Below are 26,292 nucleotides of genomic sequence, written 5' to 3'. Positions count from 1 at the left end.
ATCCCCTCACCCTAACACTCACTGGTTCGAGAAAGAAAAAAACAAATGGATGATTCATGAAGGTTACACATCGCCAGCTGATACTTTTTACTAGCTGCAGATGGAGCAGTTTCTTCTTAAAAGCAAAGTTCAAGTCTTCACGCAAACAACAATTAGAAAAGTTAATGAGTCTCGTTTTATTTAAACAAGTTTAGTTCAGCTGTGAGAAGCTCAACCACTGAGTATGTTATGAGACAACTGTATTTAATTAAATGTTGGTTTCACAAGAGGGCAGCTGAATATACTCGATTTTCCAGCATTAGATTTGTTTATACAGACCTTCCATTCAGCACATTTCTTTGTGACTTTCCTATTATGTTTTCGTATTTATTACTTTCCTAGACCATCTCTCAGATTTGCTTATTACTTCAAGAAATAAGTATTGCCTGCCTACTATGTGCTAACCACTGGTAAAACTCAGAAACACAAATTCACAGTAGAGTGTTCAATGATGCAAGACTTGAGAATCAGTATACCTTCTGAGTATCAATGTTATTAGAAGTACACAAAGTGATCAGAGTAAGTCATGATTTTCATAGTATCCGACTATATTTCATAGGTAAGTATAGCATACTTTTAGATATTTTACAATGATTCTGGACATTTTAAAACTTAATCTGCCATTCAATCATTACAAACAATGCATTCCAAATAGAAATTTATAAGAAGATAAGGAGAAATGAAAACAACATGATCATACAATGATTTGGCCAAAGCTTTCCTATATAAGTCAAATTTTGTTTTCATTAAATTATATCTTTTATAGTATATGATAAATTATGTATAGAAAACTATAATTATGGACTACTTGGAAATATTTTTCTCTATTTTTAAAAAGTCTAATGAAATGTATGCAATGAGGTTTTATTTTATATCAAATGTATTAAGTGTATCCTGTATCACCCAGGAATTTGATAGATTGTTGCTTTAATAACCATGGATTGATGGATCAAATCTTATAAGAAAGTCAACATGTTAATGCTTTAACATGTTGATCTTGAATATTTCATAAATTGGAGATCACAGATACTGAAAACAATGGATTTTTCACCTAATTAAGAAACACCTTTCTAATTTTCATAGAATTTGAGACATACAAGAACCTATAAAAATAACAAGTGTTGATGAGGATATGGAGTAATGGGAACCATTATGCTCTACTGGTAGGAATGTAAATTGGTGCAGCCACTACGGAAAACAGTATGGAGGTTCCTCACAAGATTAAAAATATAACTAGTATATGATCTAGCTTCTGGGTTTTATAAAAAAAAAAGTGATAACATCAAGCCAAAGAGATTATGCACCCATATGTTCACTGCAACACTATTTACAATAACCAAGATATGGAAGCAAACTAAGTGTCCATTGAAAAATGACTACATGAATGGATAAATTAATGTAAAGAATATGTGTATATATGCACATACATTTGTGATGTATATGTATGTGATGTGTATATATATGTGTATATATACGCACAATATGTATGTATACACACTCACACAATGGAATGTGACATTTGCAACAACACAGATGGACCTAGAGAGTATTATGTTAAATGAAACAAGTCAGAGAGAGAAAAATACTGTATGATTTCATTTATACATATACAGGGCATGGAAGGAGGTTGTTTCCTCATAAAGGCCTCTGTTGCTCTTGCCTTGACTTTGTAATCTTAGGTATGGGCCTTTGTTTCCACACAGACATATTTGTAATGTTGCTCCAAATTTCTAATTCACTGTAGCTTTATTTGCTCACCTAAAAATATGAAACTCCTACACTCCTTCTAGGACTTCGTCATTGAATTGTCACAGCCCAAACTACTCCCCTGCTATCTCCTCTAGTCTTGAGTACTGTGTTATCTTGGATCTGTCAATCTGCCAGATTGTGAAATACTTGCCTATTATAACCTCTAATATATCTTTCTATCCCTATTCAGGATGATTTTACTGTATATTCTTGAATTTATTGTAAATGGCAACCTTTTTTCCTGGTTCTACTGCAGCTCATACTCATTCAGTATTAGCCCTGTTCTGCCTTTTGATCTTTGCCTTGGTGATCTTAGCTCAACTCACATTCCTCAGAACTGTTCACTTGCTAAGATGTTGAAAGAGTAATCATTTCCACTCTTTATTCTCTAGTATCTGTCAGCGGCCCACATCAGCTTCAAACACATCTATGGGTTAGCCAGCACATGGAGAGCAAAGCCTTTGAGTTACAGAAACCAAGAACATTTCTTCATTTAATGTAAATCAATACTTACTAAAGATCTATTATGCTCAAGACACTTTATTAGGTACCTATTATGTTAGATAATACACCTGTGCTCACTGGATTTATCTCAATTTATTGTCCTTTTAGAAGATAACAGGTTTCAAGATCATTTTCAAAATTTACAGCATGTAGGAATGTTAATCTACCCAACTACCTAGAGAGTACCTGCCTACCAAAGAGTGTTAGTATTATATTTGATACTTTTGCACTTTAAAAGCTATAAAAGGCCAAAAGGAGTTGCCATAGGCAAAATATTTTAAACAATTCATGATATTGAATGTTTACAATGGCTTTGCTCTGTAAAGTCCAGGAAGCTGAGGATATAAATATCTCATGAAGTTATATTAATTATATAATATATATGATTATATATTACATATATAACAAAATTTAATTTATTATATCTATTTCTAACATTTCAGTAAATGGCAAATAGCAATAATAAAACATTCAGATTTGGGGATAGAGTTGAGGGAGAGAAGATTTTTACTTTGAATTTGTGTTGCTTGAATATTTTAAATAATATATTGCTTTATTATTTAGCAAATGATATATTACAATGAGAAGAAAACCAAGCAGTAAGTTCTTGATGATTACTTTATTTGAATACATAAAGAATTGATAATGTCCACTATAAATATCTGAAAATAAGAGTTACAAAAAGAATATTACAGTAAGTCATAATTCCATCAACCATTCTCCCATCCTTTTTCTTGACCTTTTTTTAAGCTTATAAATCATTGTGAGATATTCTATGACTTTTATTCTTTATTTGTCACTCTTCCTCTTTATTTGTCACTGTTCCACCCATACTGAACCTATATTTTCTATTCATCTTTTTATATAAGTTCATCAACATACTTTGGCTGCTTTTATATCTCATTACTTTGAGTACAAAATAAAAATTCCAATAAAGTCTCTATAAAACTCTAAAGTTATATATTAAGGATCAGAGGTCTAACTTGTTACTTTAGTTCTCCAGTTAGCCACTCATCTCTTATTTTCTAACACAATTCTTTATCTTGTCTGTATTTGCCTTTAACAGATTTCTTCATTATTTTCCACACCACTTTTGAGCCATGTCTCAATTTGAAACTTAAGACTGAGCTAGATTATCTATTTCTCTTAACCTTACCTTTTATTCAACTTCACTTGAAAGCATATATCTACCCTGGTTCCGTGTCCAAAATAAGAGAATTATTAGAAATCCCCTCATATTACACAACCCCAACCCCCATGGTTCTTCTATATTTACCACTTATTAATTATTCTTATGCTTAAATTTTTAATTCAGGGGTGCCTGGGTGGATGGGTTGGTTAAGTGTCCAACTCCCGATATCAGCACAGGTCATAATCTCACAGTTTCGAGATTGAGCCCCACATCAGGCTCTGCGCTGGGTGTGCAGTCTACTTAAGATTCTCTCTCTCTCTCTCTCTCTCTCTCTCTCTCTCTCTCTCTCTCTCTCTCTTTGTCCCCTCTCGATCAGAAAAATAATTAATTTATTTAAATTCAATTATTGGTTTTAATGTAATAATATATTTGGGGCACTTGAGTCGCTCAGTCAGTTTAGTGTCGAACTTCGGCTCAGGTCATGATCTCACCTTTCATGAGTTTGAGCCCCTCATGAGTTTGAGTCCCACATCTGGCTCTGTGATGACAGCTCGGATCCTGGAGCCTGCCTTGGATTCTGTGACTCCCCCCCCCCCTCTCTCTCTCTCTCTGCCCCTCCCCCACTCACGGTCTCAAAATATTTTACAAAATATTGTTTTTTATGTGTCTCAAAAATATTTTAAAAATTAAAAAATTAAATGTAGTAATATATTCAGCCAACAAATGTTTAAATACTATGTCTTAACTATGTACGAAGTACTGGGTGTATGTACTCTGGTGAATGAAACAGACAGCACTTGATCCTGTGGAGCTTATAGTCAAAGGAGGAAGACAGACTTTTATGAAACAAATACACAAAGTACTACAGACTATGATAAATGTTATTACCAAAACTAAAAATATTATCAAAAATAATAATGGGTAGAAATGAAACACTTTACATTTAAATTGGAGAACATGATGTTTATGATGAGGAACTGAAAACAAGGTGATTCAGGAAAATCTGTAGAAAGGTTGAGGGGTGTGAGAAAAAAATTCCAGGGGAAGAGAGCAAATCATGTGACGTTCTTGGAAGCAGTACACTGCTTAGAGGCCTAGAAAGCCTGAACTAGAAGCAGTCACAAGCTTAACTAAGTAATGGAGCAGAGAGAGGTGAGTTTAGAGGGGCAGCAAAGGCTGGACCATAAATTGCCTTGAAGACTTAGGTTGGAGTCTCATTAAGTGCAAGGAGAAATATTTGAAGGATGCTAAAGAGGGGTGTTTCTCTTCTCTCTTTCCTTTCTTGCTTTATGCATTTATTCCTTCCTTCTCTGCTTAGCTAATGTACTTATGTACATAGCCAATTAGTCACAATTTCAACTTTCTGCTAATCAGTTAGTGGTTGGTTCGGCAGATCTTTTAGGAGAGTATTATTGATCACCTATAATTATATCATTAATTTTCTACTCAAATTGATCAAAGAGTCCTAAAGACATGAACTCTTGAATTACAATCACTCTTGTAACACCAAGCATCCCACTTTCTGTACACAGCTAATTTTGTTGGTCTGTGGAGAGGAGGAGTCTCAGTGTGCTAAGACTTCTATGAGGGAGTTTCTCTCTGATTGTTGAAGCCACAAGTCACATGAAAATGGAATGTCCTTAAAAGTGAGAAAAATGAGGTGTGGAGAGCTAACTAACCATATGCTTTCTGAAGGATTTTCTTGTCTATTCCAATACCTAGAATATGGTTCAGTTCTCTATTAGTTGAGGTGAATTGTGTCCCAAATGCTAAAATGATCTACAAAGTCATGTCAAGCTTGGTAAGAGAGTGAATTATTAGTTTGAGATAAAGCATTAGCTTGAGGCGGGAAAACATAAGAATTAATCTTCAACCCATCCTTCAAAGAAAAGTAATTAAAGCAAAGTAATGAATGAGAAAGTACTGTAAATCTACACTGGAAATCACACACACACACACACACACACACACACACACACACACACACACAGAAAGCACAGCACAAATAAATTTAGTGAAAACAGACTGGCCAAGATGATGCTTGAAATTCTCTCCTCCAAACAAGGAAACTGTTCTTGTTAACCAAAGACTTGCATCAGCACCCAAAACACAATCTCAAAAATGAGTAGGATCCCTGAAGAGTAAAAAACATAAAGCCACACTCATTAAAACAATGAATCAAATCGTCTCTTCTAGTCTTAGAGAAAGAATGAAACTGTATCTCACTAGGATTCTGAATTTCACAGCCAGCCTAATTGTAAGAAAAAGCACTCACACAGGAAGTCTTCCCAGGGAAATTAGGGCACTCACTAACATCAGAGAGAATGTTCATATGGCACTACAGGATTCTAATGTTCTTTTCTAATTGTAAAATTCTATATTTTCTCTGGAAAACAAAAATCAAATATTTAATGACATTAAAAGTATATTAGTTTTACTAAACAAAAATGAATAACAAGAAACCATTCTCTGTGCTAACGCAAATTGAAGTTCTCAGAAAAAATTCATTTTTTTATTTACCTCACACTCATCTTATTTCTTTTGCCCTTCAATTTTATTTTATTTCAAAGCACAACCATATTTCCTCTGTGTTTATTTTCTGAAACTATTACATCTATAACAGATTTAAGAGCAGCCCAACAATTACACAGTCTGGTAAAAAGGAACATTTTCTCAAAGATATAGCAAGAAAAGAAAATACAATCTGAAGAAATCAAGAAATATTGAATAAAAACCAGTAAACAGAAATTAGTAATTAGTGAATATGAGTAGGTAAGAATAAGGTCAACATTTACTGTCTTTTGCATTTATATTTGTCTCCCTATGTGTCATAGACCTCCCTATGTGACCTGTCATTCTATTCCCCAATTTACCCTTTGTGGATTTCAGATCATTTTCTTTGTTTGTTCATTCAAGTATCAGTCATCTCCAATCATAAGCATAGTTTTTGTTACATATACACATACATATTCCATACTGAAGCCTCTTTTTTCAAATAGTTTTCCACACTACAATTTGGATCTTTCTGAAAAACAACATCTTCAGTTCTTCATGTCTACTAGTTAAAGCAACTTCCCACTAACCCACCAAAAGTCTTCTGCTATTGTCTGTAATGGCTGACAGGCTTCTTTATGTTAGCAAGACAGGCTATATTTCTAAATGCATTAGGGAACTCAGACTTTTAAAAATGTTATCCACTACTTTAAATTATTCTCCTTTTACTTCTTTGTCTCTTAATTTCTTCCTTTATTGTTATGCCTGCCAGTCATGTTAATTAGCAAAGCGTAATACCAGTCCCCACATGCTTCTTTCAAATACCTTTTATCTTATTTAATATTTCACATTATTTAATTCTTAATTTAGCATGATTGCAACTGTATAAACTAACCAGTGTCAGTGGGGTTTTGTAAGAAAATAGAAACTTTCTTTCATATTTCTAATAGCTACTCTAAAATGATTTTCAGTTGAGGAAAAGGTCACAGTTTTCTTAGCTCCATGTTATTAATAGAAATACTTTACAATCTTCAAAACTTGTCTTTATCAGCTTCTTAAGTGTCTTTAATTGTAACTGAATTTAATCTTACCTGTATTATAACTCCCCCAGACTTTGTATGGGAATATGAAATGGATAAAAAATAGACAAGAAATTCCTATTCAGTGGACATTTTGTAAACAGATATTAATCATAAAAAATATTATGCGGTTGTATCATTTATATCTATCTGGTGCCACATTTTCATTTGCAAAACTTTTTAGAGGAAAATTTTGTAACAAATATATTACAAACAGAGTAATAACTGTGATCTATCTCTAAATGCAGAAGCTTCCAATAATTAAAATGTACTACTGTGCAAGCCAGGTGCTCATTAGTACAACATGCATATTTAGCTTCTTTACATTTTTTTGTGTCTTAATTGGCATCCATGGTTTCTCTTTTAAAAGAATACAATGAATATGAGCTTATCTGTACAATTACCTTTCATGCAACTTGTCATAGTAAAGTGCATTATTTTAAATTAATTAGGGAGAGGGCTGATATAAATTAAAGAAAGACCTGTTTATAAAAGTTTTAAGTCACTGTATATCTAACATACATATGCAAATGCATAGCATGGCAGATGATTTTATCTAAATGCTAATGATTTAATATATTGAAGTCCCACCTCCTTCTGTAACAAATAGATAATTCAAAAATAACTAGCCAATTGTTTTTACCTAAATATCCTTAATATGTTTTATATTCCTAAGTGGGAAAATATTCCTCCCCTAGTATTTGTTTACACTATTAATTCACTTTGTACATACTTTATTCAAAGACAGTTGAAAGATAAATGTAAATATAGTTCAGCTAAATTTTCCATTAAGACAAAACAGCCTCCGCCAACTTTCCAAAAGCTTTCTGCAATGTTGGTAGCAGAGGACAACCTTTTCTATATGTAAAGCAAGCTCTGTTTCTAAGAGCATTAAAAAGACTTACACTCTCTCTCATAGTGTGAAGAAAACATCTATTCTGAGTTAAGATGTAATTTCAAGTCTCCCTGGTATATTGTGCCGTGATGTTCTCTTTCCTAATATAAACTTTATCTTGGCTACTACATATCCTCAAAGCTTTTGCATTTTGAAGATTCTTCAACATTAACCTAAAGGGAAAAGACACAACACTAATCGCTATTACTCTCACTTATTGGAACCTTGATATTTGGGCCAGTTCTAGTTAGAAAATGTCTACACTGTGTTATCCCACAGTACGAATAATATCTCCTATATTTGATAATGCTCTCTAATTATAATGTTCATCCCAGCCTCCTCCTGAGCAAGTTGATTGAGTCAGGGATTCAAATTTATATGGATAATTTGAATTGTTAGAAGTGCTATTAACAGCACTTTGATAGGTATTTTTCCATTTTTATTAATGTGTGAGTTCCAGGGACACTCAAAGTTTTAAATTACTTTAATTGAAATTTTATCTATTTAAATTTCATTTAGTCAACATGCATTTATTAAATATTTATTATATTCTAAACTATGATCTTGATGCTAGAAAATACAATAATTAATAACTCAGAGATGTAGCCATTATGCTGTTCCTAATCTATAAATGAAATATTTGCAATTTATTTTAATAAGGGCTGTAATATTTATAAAGACATATGAGAGCAGAGAGACTATTTAACTCCCTCATTTGGGAAAACTTGAAAATAAATGCCATTAGAACTAGGTCTTGAAAAGCAAGTTAAATTATGCCATGGTAAAGGGTATTTTGGGTGGCAAGGAGAGTGTGGTTAGAACACAGTCTGAAAACAGACTGTTAAGATCTGGGGGTCAGATTGTAATAGGCATTCTATCAGTTAAATTGGTTTGGGCTGCAAGAGACAAACAGCACTTATTATCTCAACAAATAAGAGGTCCTCAACAGAGGGTTTCAGGGTAGGCTTAGGGGCTCTGTGATGTAATCAAGGACCCAGAGTCTTGTCATCTGTCCACTCTACCATCTTGAGTGTGTCGAGAATGTCTCTGCTATGGTTGTGGGATGGCTGCATTAGCTCCGAGCACCAGATGCTTCCATAGCAGTTGCATGTCAGAAATGAAATGGGCAGGAACAAAAAGGGCTTTCTTTTTCTGTGCTCTCACTTTTTATCAGAGGGCTGCATTTATCCATGGATGGAAGATTGATCATTAGAGGTGAAGGTTTCAGGTCTTATTGTTTAGTTTTGTCCTCATTCAAAATATTATATTCACTTTCACCCTTTTTAAGGCTTCTCTAGAAGTGCTGTATAAATTTGGGAAGATGAGCATCTTGAGCCCACTATCTAAAATATTCTTCTCATAGTTCAAAGAAATAGCAGATATAAAAACTGGTGTAGAAGATAAATAGCTTAAAATTGAATTAAGATTGCATAAAGACATATAATAATTTTCCCAAATTAATGATCTAATATCTTTTCGTGTCCCAAGTGTTTAGAATACTTTCTCCAAACATATTTATACAACAGTAATTCAGAGGAGATGAAAGGAGAATGTAAAATAATAGGTTTCGTATTTTAAAAGGTGGACTAAATATTCATTTGCTTTCTCTATCTCCCCAGACTTCAATAAAATATGAAAATATCCAAACAGATATTTTTTTCTTTTTGAAAATTGAAATTCTATAGACACTAGGAAATTAGAAACATTTAAAGGGTGCAGATAGTGGCTCAGAACATTTGAAAAATTCTTCCAGCTAGTAAAGAGTTTGGATAAGATTGGAAAGCTCTCAAAGTATAACTATTGTCCAAGACAATAGGTTTGGTTCTTCTCAAGAGAACTCCAGAGTTGCTCCAACTTTGGAAATCGAAGTAGAAAACATAAATAACAAGCATGATCAGGCTGCTACCCATTTGCAAAACTCACTCCAGAGCAGCATCAGAATAGAGAAGGATAGGGTGGAGGGAGTCACTTCCCTTTCTTTCCCATTAAACAAAGCTTTCGTTTAAGATTTGATGACTTTTACCATATTATGTATTACTTCCTAAATCAAAACATGAATATCTGACTTGGTTGAAGAAAGTATAAGAGTAAGAAGTATTATTATTTCTTGCTAGTTTTCAAAATAATAAGTATAAAACAACTTGATTTCACTTGCTACTTTCTTAATTTAACCAGAAAAGGACAAACTCCAATTGATTGGACTTAGAGAGGTCCCTGGAATCTGAGTTTTAAAAACATACCAGATATTACTGATGATTTGTCAGTGATCCATATGAACTTTGAGAAACATTTACTTAATGCAAGTACTGGCTTCTCAGCTTCAGACTCCATCAACGTATGCTGCAGTTCTAGCTGATAAAAAGTAATAACAAAGTAATTATGTGGAGCGTTTAATTTTTAAATTAGCCACTAATTTAATATTTAGATTAGAACACTGAGTGAATGGTATGAATCAGAATGTAATATGTAAATATGGTAAAATATTTGAATCTTCCATGCAGTGAAAGGAAATACCATCAATACCATCTCTTTCAAATTCAAGATTCTCTTGTTAGTTTCCATTACTTTCTAAAATTTAGTGGTGGTTCTGAATTGTGATTTACCTATTTGAGGAAATGTGTTATAACCCATAGTATACTATAAATTCCATGATTGCAAAAATTATACCTAAATAATTTTATATGGCCATGACACATTTCCTCGTACATTTCAGGAGGTATTAATAACTGTCTATTAATTAATATGTATAATTGTATTTTTGCATGATATCTGTTGACTGTGTAGCTCTAAGAACACATTTCAAAATTTAAAAGAAGTCAATAGCACTTTTTTAAAATTAGTTTTGGATACCAGACATATAGGTTTATCATCTTGCACAAAAATAAGACTATCACCTAATGATATATAGGGAATTATAAGCAGAATGTGTTGACTCTTCACATTGATATTTAGAGAAACAGATGTTAAATACATTCCTGAAAAGTATGAAGTAATGATGAGCAAGTTAGTCATTCTGTTACTGAACAGAATTTATAATTTTGAATTATCAAAATTCTATAGACCCAAGTGACAGAATTCAATGAATTAAATTTCAAAATCTTCTCCCTTTTTAACTTTTCTCTAGAAAATTGGAAGTATAAAGGGAAAAAGTAATAGATTTAGGCACTGCCAAATCCTAGTGCTTAAGTGATGTTTCCCCAGTTTTAGCTCTACTTTTAAATATATTTTATTCTATTTTTGTGTGGGTGGGTGGAAGTTAACTTTGGTCTCAAGCAAATTCTTAACATCATGTTGGTATCTTGGGCTTATGTCAAGCTGACAGTAGCTACTGCTGTGTGAAGCTATATAATACTTTTAGGTTAGAAATCAGGAGTCTAGTCATTTGGGTAGTCTGTAGAAGAGGTAGGAAATGGAATATAATTGGGTTATATTCGAAGGTACTCTTAAAGTAATATATGAATAATCTTCAGTGCATGTTGTAGAGTATGTGATTTATTTGGAGGCAAATATTAGGCACCAGGGAATGAAATCTGTTATTATGAAGCTAATTGGTGTAAGTGATATGTATTTCAATAATATTGATCTTTTCTACCCTTGAAAGCCCAAATAACTATTGCTTGTAGGATTTATTTGACAGTTTTTGCCTTGAGACTTTCCACTTCTTCTATTTTGTATGTTACTCATATTAAAATAATTTATTATTTAAGTAGTAGTGCATTCATTTACATATTATTTATCTAAATGTATATTTATATTTATAAATTTTTATTTATCTAAATATATATATCTAAATATAATTAAAAGTTCTCAAAAGTAATGGTCACAATTTATGTTTCCATGTATCTATCTTTTTGCCTAACATAGTGACTTCCTATGTTGCTTGATTTCAAATAAGTTTATTGATTTAGTTCAACCTGTTTGCAGAATTAACTTATTTGAAACAAATATTTCTGTGAATATATTATTTAATGCTAATTTTAGCAGTAAAAATTTGGTTTCATGAACAAGCATTTTAACCAGAATTTACCAAAAGTATATAAATATCTATGCATCAAACATCTTTATGAATGGAAATATATAATTAATAAAGTTATAATACCAGTTTATTTAACCTTGCCATATTTGTATTAACTTAGCATATTTCTAGAGGAAGTCACTGTGATTCACTCTGTACTTTGTATAAGCCTAGCCCTTATCAAGCATGCAATGCAGTTTCCACGGATTGAATTTCTTAAATTTTTTTTAACATTTATTTATTATTGAGAGACAGAGAGAGACAGAGCATGAGCAAGGGAGGGGCCGAGACACAGGGAGACACAGAATCCAAAGCAGGTTCCAGACTCTGAGCTGTCAGCACAGAGCCCGACGCGGGGCTTGAACTCACAAACCGCGAAATCATGACCCGGGTCAAAGTCGGACACTTAACCGACGGAGCCACCCGGGCGCCCCACCACGGATTGAATTTCTCAATCAGAGACAGATATCATTGTGTCATCTTTATTTGCTTAGCTTTTTTGCACTTTAATCATTACCATGTGAAAAGAGGGATGTAAACATACCACATACAAATCAACAAACTGAAAGAGAAAAGCTATAGGAGCATATAAACAGACATTGAGAAAACATTTAATAAATCTAACACCCATTTGTGATTTAAAAAAAAAACTATCAGCAAAATAGAAACACAGGGGAATTTTTTCACCTTGATAAAGAACATCTGCCTGAAAATCTACAGCTGACATCATGCCTAAAGGTAATAAACTAGATGCTTTCTGCTTAAAAATGGTAGGCAAAGCAAGGATACTCCCTCTCACTATTCCTGCACAACTTTGCAATGGAAGTCTTAGCTAATGAAATACGACAACAAAGAGACAAAAAATACAGATTAGGAAGAATGATTAAAACTATCTATGTTCAGGGGCGCCTGGGTGGCACAGTCGGTTAAGCGTCCGACTTCAGCCAGGTCATGATCTCGCGGTCCGTGAGTTTGAGCCCCGCGTCGGGCTCTGGGCTGATGGCTCAGAGCCTGGAGCCTGTTTCCGATTCTGTGTCTCCCTCTCTCTCTGCCCCTTCCCCGTTCATGCTCTGTCTCTCTCTGTCCCAAAAATAAATAAACGTTGAAAAAAAAAACTATCTATGTTCACATACGACATGCTTGACATAGACACATCATACACAAATAAAACAATTAGATGCCACTGCATGCCTATTAGGATGACTAAAACATAACACTAACAACACAAAGTGCAGAGCAACAGAAATTCTCATCCGTTGCTGAAGGGAACACAAAATGGAATAGCCACTATTCGTGTCAGTTTTCCAGCTTCTCATAAAGGCAAATCTTCTTGTCATATGCTACAATAAAAGTACCACATCAATGCAAAATTTTAATCACAAGAAAACTGGGTGGGTCAGTAGAGCAGGGGGCAGTTGTATGTGAAAACCCTCTGTACTTTCATTTCTATTCTTCTATAAACCTAAAAGTACTCTAATAAATAAAATCTATTAATGTAAAAGAATTGCTAATGTGACTAGCAACAATGTTACTGTTATAGGCTCTCATCTAAAATGATTGATTTGAAGTAGGTCATCATCTGTGTCAAGTTCACACGACTTTAGACTGTTGGTACCAACACATGATTAACTTCATGTCTGGCATTTATCAGGTATTCAGTCCACGTGTTTTACTTAAGACATTGAAAATGGTCTCTGTTTATGATGCCTTCACCTTCTATTCCATTATTTTAATGATGAGTAGTTTCTAATAGAAGTATCTGAGAGTAAGTGAAATATTTTGCATGCTAGTTATATATTTCTTGGGCTTTACTTTCGTTTCAGTTATTTAGATATCCATTCTTCTCTTTTTATATGCTTAGTGGCCTTTACATACAAAAACTTCACTCAGACTTTGAAATGATTGCTTAAGAGAGTATTTTCAGTCATCCTCCTTCATCAGCCTTGGATGTATCTATGCAAAAAGTGCTCATTTAAAATAATTTACTATCATTAATACCTTCCATAAAGATTTGCTTGATGATATTACACTTAATCACTTTAAGGAATTGATGCTGTTAACAATTCATAAGGAAATTGCCAGACCAACAATCTGAAATGTAAAAAAGGGTTCATTTTAAAAGTTTAAGTCTATAGTATTTGGCCAGGTTAATTTAAGTAGTGTTCTATAGGCCTTTAAAAGAAAACGTGAAAGTTTGTAACAACATATATTTGAAAACAGTTCAATTTTCCTATTATGAATACTCAGTGTAGTCTTGTTTAAGATCAAATTGCCAGAGATGCCTGGGTGGCTCAGTCAGTTGAGCGTTCAGCTCTCGATTTCAGCTTAGTTCATGTACTCATGGGTTCCTGGGACTGAGCACCACATTCAGCTCCGTGCTGAGAGCAGAGAACCTGCTTGGGATTCTCTCTCTCCTTCCCTCTCTGCCCCTACCCCTGTCTCAAAAATAAAAAAATAAACCATATTATCAGCTCTTGAATTTTGGGGTCAGACATATTTTAGATGATAGCTCTAAATGATTGAAGACTTTTAGGTTCCTATTTTCTGTTTCCAAACAGTACAGAAAATCATATTTGCTCCAAAAATATTATTTTGAATCTTTCAAAGTTGGTTTGTATTTGACTCCCAAGGAAAGACAAATGCTCCACAAAAAATATATACATATATATTCCCCACGAAATAAATGAAAATATATTATATCATACTTTCACAAAAAAATTCAGCCTATATTTCCAGTAATTGTTTTATCTCTATCTTGGAATTTTTTTGAGGATAGACAGAGCTATTTTTTGTTGTTTGTTTGTTTCTGAACACAAAGTGCTGAAGTAGAAAGAATGTAAGATACAAACATACTTAATGAAAGATGTTCCTAATTAACACAAAAATCCAATGCACAAAGAGCCAACCAGTTCAAGGATAATGCTCTGCATACCGCACTGTGTAATTAGGAGGTTTTCCATTCCTTTTATTAGTATCTTCATTTCTTATTCTTTTTCTCTGTCTTTTCCCCCCCTCTGTGAGTGTGGTTTGATATCAGCGTTTTAAATTTTGTCTTGTGAGAAAGAAAACGGAGATAAAAACTATTAAAATTTACATATTCTTAAAATTGCTGTGATACTCTGGTAGATAATACGAAATAGAGCAAAAAAGAAGGTTGATTTTTTTCATATAATACTTCATTTCATACAAAGCTAAGTATGTATTTCCCCTCTTTTATACTCCTAATATCCAATTTCACATCAAATATGAATAAAGGAGGTCATGTAGATACAGTGTTTAAGACTACCAAAGAAATGTAGTCATTAATTCAAAGTGCTGGAGTTTAAATTCGATATCAGCATTGTTATTTTCAAATAACAAGTATACATGGAAAAAAATATGCAAAATACTGTTTTGAGTGAGACTTTTCATTTAATGAGGAATGTGACCATTATTTTTGTAGGTGTTTTCCATGCATCTTTAAGTCTTTATGGAAGAGAGGATTTATGTTTCTCTACTGAGACTGAGTAGAGTTTCTCTCAGTTTCTCTCAGTTTCTCTACTGAGACTGAGGCTCCCTTCCTTTACTACTTATCCATTTAAGAAATTTAAAAAAGTATGTCAAATCAGATATAACAGGTCACAATCTGATCTATTTCTGAGATAGGGAAGCTGAAGATACTCAGTTTTAGAAGGTCTGCATTTCTGCTGTCTTCCTGCTAGGCTCTATTTACTCATGTTCTATATTTTGTAGCTGAGTAAAATCCAAGGAAGCTATGTTCCCACTCCAAGAGGGATGCAAGAAAGTTAATCATTCTCTGATTTTTTTTCCAGGTTTCCCAGACACCTGATAACATCTAAGAAGAACCAGATCCCAACCATGTTTCTGGACGTTAGCTGTGAACAAACCTCAGCTGACACCGACATTAATAGCCCCTCCCTTTAATGATTTAGAAAATAATACCTATTATTCACCTGTTACTCACCTTTGATTGGACCCTACCCTAGATTCCTGAAGGACCACGTTTACTGGACCCCTTTCCAATATAAACCCTAGGCTCAAATGACAAAGAGATGCATTCTCCTTTCCTTTCCAGTTCTCCCAGACACTCCAACAGGTATACATCTGTCATTCATGCTATTCAATACACTTTGCTTTCACTTCCTCCCAGTTTGCATTTTATTTCTATCCTGCACAAAGCCAAGGACCCTCTTGGCTGGTCCTGCAGGGTGCCCCTCTGGGTTCTCGGACCCCAGTCTGCCTGCATCATTTCCATAGCAACAACTTTCACTTTATTATAGTTTTGAAAAACAGTTCTGAGCGTCTGTTAAATTCATTTTAAAGATTCTTAAATGCAATACTTCACTTTTAAAAATCAAATGCACAAATCTTATTAGTAAACACAGATTTAAAAAAAAGTTACAGAGACCAGTAGATTTATAAGAGTCACAGGTTTGAGCAAATATTATGTGAGTAAAAAGCAAATATAATAAATCAAAAAAATTTTTAAGATCCAAGTATATAACTTTTTGAAAATTAATTGAATGTTACATAGAGGATTTGAGTGTGATGATGGAAGTAAACAGTAATTTAATTGGTTTTTGAGTAATAGTACATCATATTTTATTTAAACAGGAATTCTGTTCTCCTTTCCTAATTTTATGTTTCATTAATTTTGCTCTTTTCTCATTATATCTTAGGTAATTTTATCATCCATGAAGTTTGGAAATGCTAGAGTTAAAATAAATGTGAACCTTTTAGTAGTAAATGGTTCCCAAAAAAGTCTCCTATTCATATTAATTTTAGTTTATAATAATAGAGATTTTAGGGAGTAAGTGTCCTGCAGAAATCACAATTCAGGGAGCACTCTATGAATTGTAAACATGCTCCAAATTCTGCCTCTGATGGGCATACCATGCACTTCAATACTCAGAGTAACCAAATTAAGGTAAAGAGTTAACTTTTAATGTTTATTTATTTATTTTGAGGGGGGGGGAGAGGGAGAGGGGGAGGGGGAGGGAGGGAGGGCGAGAGAGAGAGAGAGAGAGAGAGAGAGAGAGAGAGAGAGAGAGAGACCATGAGTGGGGAAGAGGCAGAGAGGGAGAATCCCAAGCAGGCTGCACACTTAGCACAGAGTCCAATGCAGGACTGGATCTCATGACCGGGAGGTCATGACCCGAAATCAAGAGTCAGGTCCTTAACTGACTGAGCCACCCAGGTGCTCCAAGAGTTAATTTTTAAATTTCATTTGATAAGAGATTTGTTACATTGAAATATAGAAGATATTTAAATATATTATGTGTTGGGAAGGAATTGATTGAATATATTGGCTGAATTAAGTATATAATGTTACAATTTCTAAGCCAAAGCAACGTAAATGTTTATATAAGTTCAAATTTAGTCAATATCTGTAAAAAAAAAATGAAAATTAAATCAGTAAAAGATTAGAAAATCAGAGAGAACATGACACAAAATTTAAGAAAAATAGAAATTCAAAAGAAGCTGTGAAGGAGTTATGCTTCTGGCAATAGTGGAAAAGGGAGTTCAACTATGACAATGGGAACGATTGGGAAAAAAAATCTAAGTATAAAAAGTAGCACTATGGAACTAACAAGTCCCTGAAGACTCATATGACCTTGAACCTAGAAAGAGCAGGTCAGCAACCAGAACTATGTTGCCACTAGACCTCCACTTTTCAAGAAGGTAACTGCTAGCCAGAAGTAGCAAACAAAACACTTGAAATATGGATAGCACAAATTGAGCTGGGACATAAATTGAAAATGCATAGCAGATTTCAAAGACTTACAAGAAAAATAAATCATTAACTATTTTTATATAGGTTGTATGGTGAAATGGTAATGTTTTTAATATATTAGGCTAAATAAACTACATTATTAAAATTAATTTATCTGTTTTTTTATTATTTTGGTGTGAATACAAGAATTTTCTAAATTATATATGTGACTCACATTTCTTGCTTACATTATATTTCTATTAGTAGCAGTACTTGGTAACTTTGCAGATTACCACAGAGACATCTAAAAAGCTGAGAAATTAGATCATGTTCAGCTGACTCACAGTGTAGACCAGAAAATATTAGAATTCCAAGCCTACCAAACAGAAAAAGCCCATTAGTAAAGACTACAGGGTTTAATTGGGACCACAAGCTCCTCTCTTTCTCTAGGAATGGAACTAAATTTCATTTCTAGGAACTAAAGCTCACCTTTGATTCACCTCACCCCTGAATGGGTTATGGAGAATTTGGATTGCAAGTATCTTTAGACTGGATACCTGTGAGAAGCAAGTATAAACTCTCTACTGAATTATAGTATCAAGCAGAGTTTCAATTTGTCTTTAGAATTTGTGTTTTCAATATCAAGCATACTCAATCAGAAATAACCAAATGTATGAAGTGACAAGTCCTAACTTAAAACCAGGAGAAGCAATAGACAAAAAAGACAAACCAGCAAGAAATGCAGTAAAACATCATCTTCAGACACAGGCCTTAAAATAGTTAACCTGATTACAAAAAATGTATTAAGGCATTATAATTAAAGTGGATACATTCAGGAAGAAATAGAGAGTTTACAGAAAAGTACAAAAAGTAAACTGAAGAAGTAAAAACTATGTGAATAAAATTAAGAGCTCAGTGGATGGGTTTTGTAGGTGATTAGATGACGCTAAAGTGTTGGCAAATAAATGGAAATATAGATTAAAGACAAATATCCATACTGAAGCAAGAAGAGAAAAGCTGAAAAATATAACAAAGGGCAGAGGTTTGCAGAAAAATATATGTGAGATAAAGAAATGAAGTGTTAAAAAGATATAACATATTTGCAATCTAAATCCCACAAAAACAGAAAAAAAGAAAATGGAGGAGAAACAATATTTGAAGAACTAATGATTGAGAATTTTCTGTAAGTGATAATATATATCAAGCAACAGATTTAAAAGTTATTCAAACCCCAAGCTCATAAATAAAAATAAAAGAAGCACACATCAATTGCTCAGAATAAAGACCAAATTTAAAGACTTATTAAAATTTAAAAGTCTTAAGAGAAAAAACAAAACTAACACTTACTTTTTAAAAAGTGATGGAAGTCAGAAGAAATGGAATGATGCTGTGGTAGGCAGAAACGATCCCTCCAAAACTGTCCTTGTTTTAACCTGTGAATATATTAAATTACATGGTAAACAGGAATTAAAGTTATAGATGGAATTATGTTTGCATATCAGATAACTTTAACATAGGAAGATTTTACTGAATTGTGTGGGCAGGACCCATGTAATCATAAAAGTCCTTAAGACTTTGAAATTACTAATTATAATAAAATATACAGGAACTATATCATCATTTCATAGATTTTTAGTAGAATTTTATTTTAAAATGCATTTTCCCACAAATCTAATGGTACAAATATGGGACATAAACATGTTGAACAAAGATTCTTCTTAAATAACAGAACCTTTCAAGTTTGTTCATTCTGGGAATCACCAAACATTATTTGGCTGACATAGCTATGATTTTTTTCTAAGAGATATAGTCAAAGAAACACTGAGTCATGAGAAAACTACCTTGCATTTCTCAATAACTGAAATAAGGAATTTTGAAGTTGTTGAAGGAAAATTAAATGAAATTTATTTGATAAATAGAATTTCTGCATCTGTGAGACATTCTCTTGTCAAAGATTTATGAATAGGATATTTTGTGAACAGAATATGAACCAGTTATAATGAACGCAAAAAAGCAGTCAGTAAAACTAACAATAAATATAAGTGCAACAAAAATGTTTCCTAACTATGGTGAATGATCAATAGATCTCTAAATGGTTTAGCGAGCCATATGATCTAAGTCAGTAGGCTATTAAATGAGTAACAAATTACACAGCTTTCAAAAATCGAAGGATTAACGTTTGTGTGCTCTCTGAAGTTAGTTTCATTGTTGCATGCATTTTTATGATAGAGAAGAGAAGAGTATTAGGTGAAATTTAGCATTTTTTTCCCTATTGGAGTATATACTTCAACTTTAGTATTTTTTAAATACTTGTTTATTTGTTTATAGACGGGCCCACATGTGCAAGTGGATGAGGGGCAGAGAGAGAGAATCCCAAGCAGGCTCCCTGCTCAGGGCAGAGCCAGACACAAGGCTCAATTCCATGATTGGGAGATCATAACCTGAGCCGAACTCAAGAGTTGGATGCTTAATCGACTGAGCTACCCAGGCATCTCTCAGCTTTAGTCATTTCTTAAATAAAATTTAAAACAATAAAAAGCTGATAAGGGATTAATATCCAAAATACGTAAAGAATCTATATACAACTCAACACCAAAAAAACAATCTCTTGAAAAAATGGGTAAAGAACCTAAACATTTTTCCAAAGAAGACTTACAGACAAAACAGACACATTAAAAGATTCTCAACATCACTAATCATAAAGGAAATGCAGGTCCACATATCACCTCACACCTGTCAGAATGGCCAAAATAAAAAAAAAAAATAAGAAGTAACAAGTGTTGGCAAGGATGTGGATAAGGAGGAACCCTTATGCATTGTTGGTGGAAATGTAAATGGGTGCAAGCCCTGTGGCAAACGGTATGGAGATTCCTCAAAAAGTTAAAAATAGAAATAGCATATGATCCAATGATTCTACAACTGAATATTTACCCAAAGAAAATTAAAATACTAATTCAAAAAGATATATGCACTCCTATGTATATTGCAACATTATTTACAGTAGCCAAAATGCAAAAGCAATCCAAGGATATACTGATAGATGAATGGATAAAGAAGATGTGGTATAATCTCTTGACATATGCAACAACATGGATAGACCTATAGGATATTATGCTGTGTGAAATAAGTCAGACAGAGAAAGACAAGTACCATATGATTTCACTTGTATGTGGAATCTAAAAAAAAAAAACAAAACAAAAAACAAAAAATAAAACAAACAAACAACAACCACAAAAACAAACAAACAATCAAAAAGGAAAATCAGACCTATAAATACAGAGGACAAACTGATGGTTGCCAGAGGGGAAGGATGCGGAGGGATGAGGAAAATGGGTGAAGGGAAGTGGGAGATACATGCATCCAGTTATAGAATGAATAAATTACAGGAATAAAAGGTATAGCACAGCATAGGGAATCCAGTCAATGATATTGTAATAACATTACATACACTTGTGGTCAGAGTAGCATATAGTTGTTGATTCACTATGTTGTACACATGAAACTAGTGTAACATTGTATGTCAACTAAACTCAAATCAAAAATAAATAGTTGCTCTTTTATTTAGTAATTTGTTTTTCTAACTAAAATAGAAAAAGGCATAAACTTTCAGAAGACTATTTGAGTTATTTTTCTTGAACTGGAGTATCTTTCTTCCCTTTTTCTAACGTTGTATGGTTACTTTCATTACACACTTTGCTTATTCTCTTGCTCCACGATTTCAGCTTACCATTTTATACAGAGCTTCACTTTCATTCTATCTTACTTTCATCTGAATACTACCCAAAGACTCACCTGGAAATTCTCATTTTCCAAAGAATTGTCCATCCCCACACCTAAATTCCTACGACCAGTTGCTCGCCATCGATCCCCTTTATGAAGTAACTTCACGTTTTACTGTGAAGTATTTTAATATATCAACATTTGAACTTCAGTTCCTTTTTAAACTCAATGTCTCCACTGCAAGACTACTACTGGATTTAGTACAGAGTAAGCACTCTAGGTACATTCAGGTACAGATCAATCTTGGAAATCCTTGGAAGGATTCAGGACTTCAGATTTTGGAGGAAAAAGATATCCTGGGAGAATCCCAGTTTGGAATGTTATGTTTTAGACCTAGTTAGTCAATTAACTCTCTGTAAGAACCATCCCCTGCAAGTCCCACCTGTGCCTCAAATTCAGTAAAATGAGGAGTTTAACTTATGGCCTTACAAAATATGATACTTTTCCTTGTTTAAAAGGTAATACATGAAAAAAAAAAGTAATACATGTGTTTGGAATATATGAAGAGGCATAGGATGCCAAAAAGTAATGTATAATGTAAACACCCAAAGAGAATAAATGTTATCTTTTGGTCATTTGTATTTGAAAAATGTGATAACTCGCTCAGTACAATTTTTAACAGAGCACCTGTTTAAATTAATAATTCAATACCATCAATATCTTTTGAGCACATTGTTTTCATGGTTGCAAAATATTTCATAATGTACTTGTCACATCATTTATCTATAAATTTCCTCATAGGTTTTTTTCATATTAATAATGCTGAGATAAGAAAAAATATTCATAAATCTTTCAATGTGAGATGATTTTCTTCGGTTATAGTCCTAGATGTGTTTCTTAATGTATGTTGTTAAATTGTTTTTGATGAATTAACAAACCAAATGACAGAGTATAGTGATAGCAATCTGATACACAATTTCAAACAGTAAACATTATTTTCATCTTAACTTACTATATAATTTGATAAATTTTAAACCTGCTTATCATTATTCTATTTATCATTTGATAAAAGTTGGCAGGTAGTAAGTTGAATAAAATTTTACATATTTTTTCTAGTTATTTGTTCTTGCCTGTTGCCCAGTTGCTCTCTAGAACTGTTTATATTTTTGATTCTGCTTTATAATTATGTTTTGTAACTAATGTATTGACAAATTCAAATCACTATTACACACTTTTTAATTTCTTTTTAATTTATGGCATTTTGACATACACAGTGTTAAATTTATATTATGAAATTTATTGTTAGGTACTTACAAAAATTACAAATATATCCTTATAAAACTCTTTGTGTAAAACTTTCAATTCTTAAAATATAGATGTCCCCATTTCCTTCACTTTTCTAAAGGACTTAGCATTTAATATATAATTCATGGGAAACGTTAACTTTTTGTTTTTCTAGTGTTTGAATTATTTTCTGCAAATAAACAAAACAAATAAAAATTCCCTAACAACAGCAATAGATAGGTGAGAGATGTGATCATCTACTTAAAACAGATTAAAAAGAGTCCTCACTATTTTGAATGAGCGATTATGTTATTGGAACAGGAATAAGCTTAGTTTTATTAAAATACAAGAAAACAGGGGCGCCTGGGTGGCGTAGTCGGTTAAGCGTCCGACTTCAGCCAGGTCACGATCTCGCGGTCCAGGAGTTCGAGCCCCGCGTCAGGCTCTGAGCTGATGGCTCAGAGCCTGGAGCCTGTTTCCGATTCTGTGTCTCCCTCTCTCTCTGCCCCTCGCCCGTTAATGCTCTGTCTCTCTCTGTCCCAAAAATAAATAAACGTTGAAAAAAAATTTAAAAAAAAATACAAGAAAACAATCTAGACCCTCCCTCCCTACTTCTCAGTGATAGGAAGCAGGGGAAAGAAGAAAGAATCAGATCATTTTGCTATCAGCTTCCTTGGTATGAAGGAATGAATATAGTTGAATATCCCACAAAGGTTCATTGAAAACAAAGACTTAACATAATTCTTTACACTTGGCTTGTAATACTCAAAAATAGACTCAAAAATAAATTCAGTTTTCCATTTATATTTTCAGAACTTGGGTAAGAGTAAAAACTTACTTTTAAGCTATATATAGAGAGAGAGACTTAAGCTATTTATATGTATGGTAAGTTTCCATATGTATAAATAGCTTAAATTTAAATTAAGCCATCAAACTTAAATCAAATAGATCCTCTTTTCATACCTTGACAAATTATCTTCATGATCACCTGGAAGACCAAGTTCAAATTTAAAACTCTCTATTCCTCACATATCCATGGCAGAAATGGCAGCAAAGGGAACCTGGGTGTCTCAGTTTAAGTGTTCAACTCTTGATTTGGGCTTAGGTCATGATCTTTCAGTGGGATCTAGCCCCCTGTCAGGTTCACACTGGGTGGAGCCTGCTTGGGATTCTCTCTCTCCCTCTCTCTGCCCCTCTCACTCATGTGCACACATGCAGTCTCTCTCAAATAAATAAAGAGAGAGAGAGAGAGAGAGAGAGAGAGAGAGAGAGAGAGAACTGGCCACTGCCTACTGGCTTCTACAGCCCATGAGTTTCACCTCTTCTTTTGCCATCCCACAAGTGCATATGGACGATCCAGCTGAAGCACCTGCTCTGTCTATGCCCCGCCCCTTTAAAATAGTCACTTTTTGACTACCCCTTAAGGCCCCAGATACAAATATAGCAGTGTGGTCTCCTTTTAGAAAGAAGGTATTAGGGAAAAGCTCATCGCAAGAACCAGAAACAGGCTCCGGGCCTTTAAAGAAAAGTACCAGGTATCTGGACCACACTCTACGACAGAGAGGGCTCTCCTCTAGATGTGAAGTTTCCCTTGGCCTGGTAACTTCTGACCCCATGTAAAAGGGTTCAGCCACAGAAGGTAAAGAGCAGGCCTCCCTAAAGTTCAAGATGCTCTTAAGTGCTGGTCTCTGTGCTTTGTAACCTTATACCTGAGTCTAAGGATGGCACTAAGATGAGGCAAAATAGAAAGGGAAAAAAAAGAAAGGCATGAGAGAAAAAAACACTAGAAAACTTCTTAAATTACTCTTCTTTTTATTGGTTGTTTTCAATTACTGCAGTCTAAATGACATGTCTCTTAGAACTAAATGATGGAAATATGTTTAAAACAAACATATGCATAAAGTGTTTTAAGAAGCATGACTAATGTTATTACATAGCAGTAATATCTATCGTCAAACATTTGCAGCTCTATCCCACTGATTAGCTTCCATTTTAAACAGTGACTTACATTCATTAGGGTTCTATTTTTCAAGTATTATGGTTTCATGCGTAGCAATTTCAAAGCAACAATTTTTGGAAATATTAGGAATGGAATATTTCAATAAGAGATCATTTTGTTCACGCTGGTTTGCATGTGATAAGCTCTGTCTATAGAGAAATCTTTACAAATAATAAGTCTACAATTTGGTAATTTGGTCTATAATACAAATTGCGAAGCAAACACAAAAGATGTATCTCCTATTTACTTCTTTGAGTTTCAAATTGTTTCTATCCTATTATGCTAATTGGGGCTGATATTTCAACTATTTTCTATAATAGAGAAAAGAAAATAATGATAAAACAAATGTGGTACATCCATACAGTAGAATACTACACAGCAATAAAAAAGAATGAATTATTGATGTTAACAAAAACACGGATGGATGTGAAAAACACTCTGTTGAAGGAAAAAAACAGCCAAATATAAAAAGTATACATGATATGATTCCATCCATGCAAAACTCTAGAAAACTCAAGTCTAACTTATAGTGATCAGATAGGTGGAAGGGTACAGGGAAACAAAAATATTCTATATACTATTAAAGTGGTGGTTATATAGATGAATACATCTGAATCCTATTCAATAATATGCATAAAATTAATTTATCTTAATAATGCAAATTACACATGAATATTTTAGAATGTTACCATTCGGATAAGACCAGTGCTATACATAATTACAAAGCAAGATCAATCCACGCCATTCCCCCTTTTTAAAAATTATTCCATCTTGATCCCTTCAGCCATTTGGAGTCTCTCATTGTTATGATGCCTACTGTGAAACCTGTTGTCCATCAGAAACAAACAATCAAGAAATCCAAACATTTTAAACCATTCTATACGGTAGGAGTGTGTTGACAGTACGGATTCCATCTTTGGCCTTTGATCTTGTTCATGTCAACACAATGACCTCCCTCAGAGCTATCTGCTCCAGGACACTTAAGTTTAATATATGCCCAGACCAGAATGTGGGAAGCCTTGTTCTGATGTTTCCTAAAGTTGTTTAGGTTACTAGAGATAACATAGTTTCTTCTCCACTCTCCCCTCTGGTGCACAAATGGCTCCACAAGATCTGTAAATGGTAAATTCTTTCACCTCACCACAATGACCCCTGCACATCCCCTTGCTCTGTAAAATCTGTTGATTAAGAGCTAGGCTTTCCAGAAGGAGAATACCTGCATAGTGTCAGGATCATCCATCCTCCCAGTTTCACCTGCCAGTAAGTTACCCTGAACAAAACTATCAGAATGGTATGGAGTAGTTTGCTTCATTTTTTGATCTAAAAGTGCCTTCTCAGTCTGGAGGATACTTTACTGTCCCTCCTCCACCTTCTAACATAAATCTTTGTATGTTACTATAAGGCCATATATTTTGGACATATTTAGGCTATAGTTTTGAATTCCAGTAAGCATATCTCTCTTTTACACCATGTTTTTCAATCAACTGTGAAATGATATGGGAACTAGAAAGATGAAAATCAAGAGTTGGTTTTTTTTAATGCTATTAGCCAAATAGAAGATGACTGACCTTTTTCTCTGAAGTAGGCTTCTTATGACTTATCACTGAGTTTAGGCTTCCGAGTACACTACAAGTTAGATCAAAGTCTTAGAGAAGACCAATCTAGATGAA

This window comes from Felis catus, chromosome F2 (genome assembly GCF_018350175.1).
Source record: "Felis catus isolate Fca126 chromosome F2, F.catus_Fca126_mat1.0, whole genome shotgun sequence".
NCBI classification, from domain to species: domain Eukaryota; kingdom Metazoa; phylum Chordata; class Mammalia; order Carnivora; family Felidae; genus Felis; species Felis catus.
Note: the sequence above shows the minus strand (reverse complement) of the source record.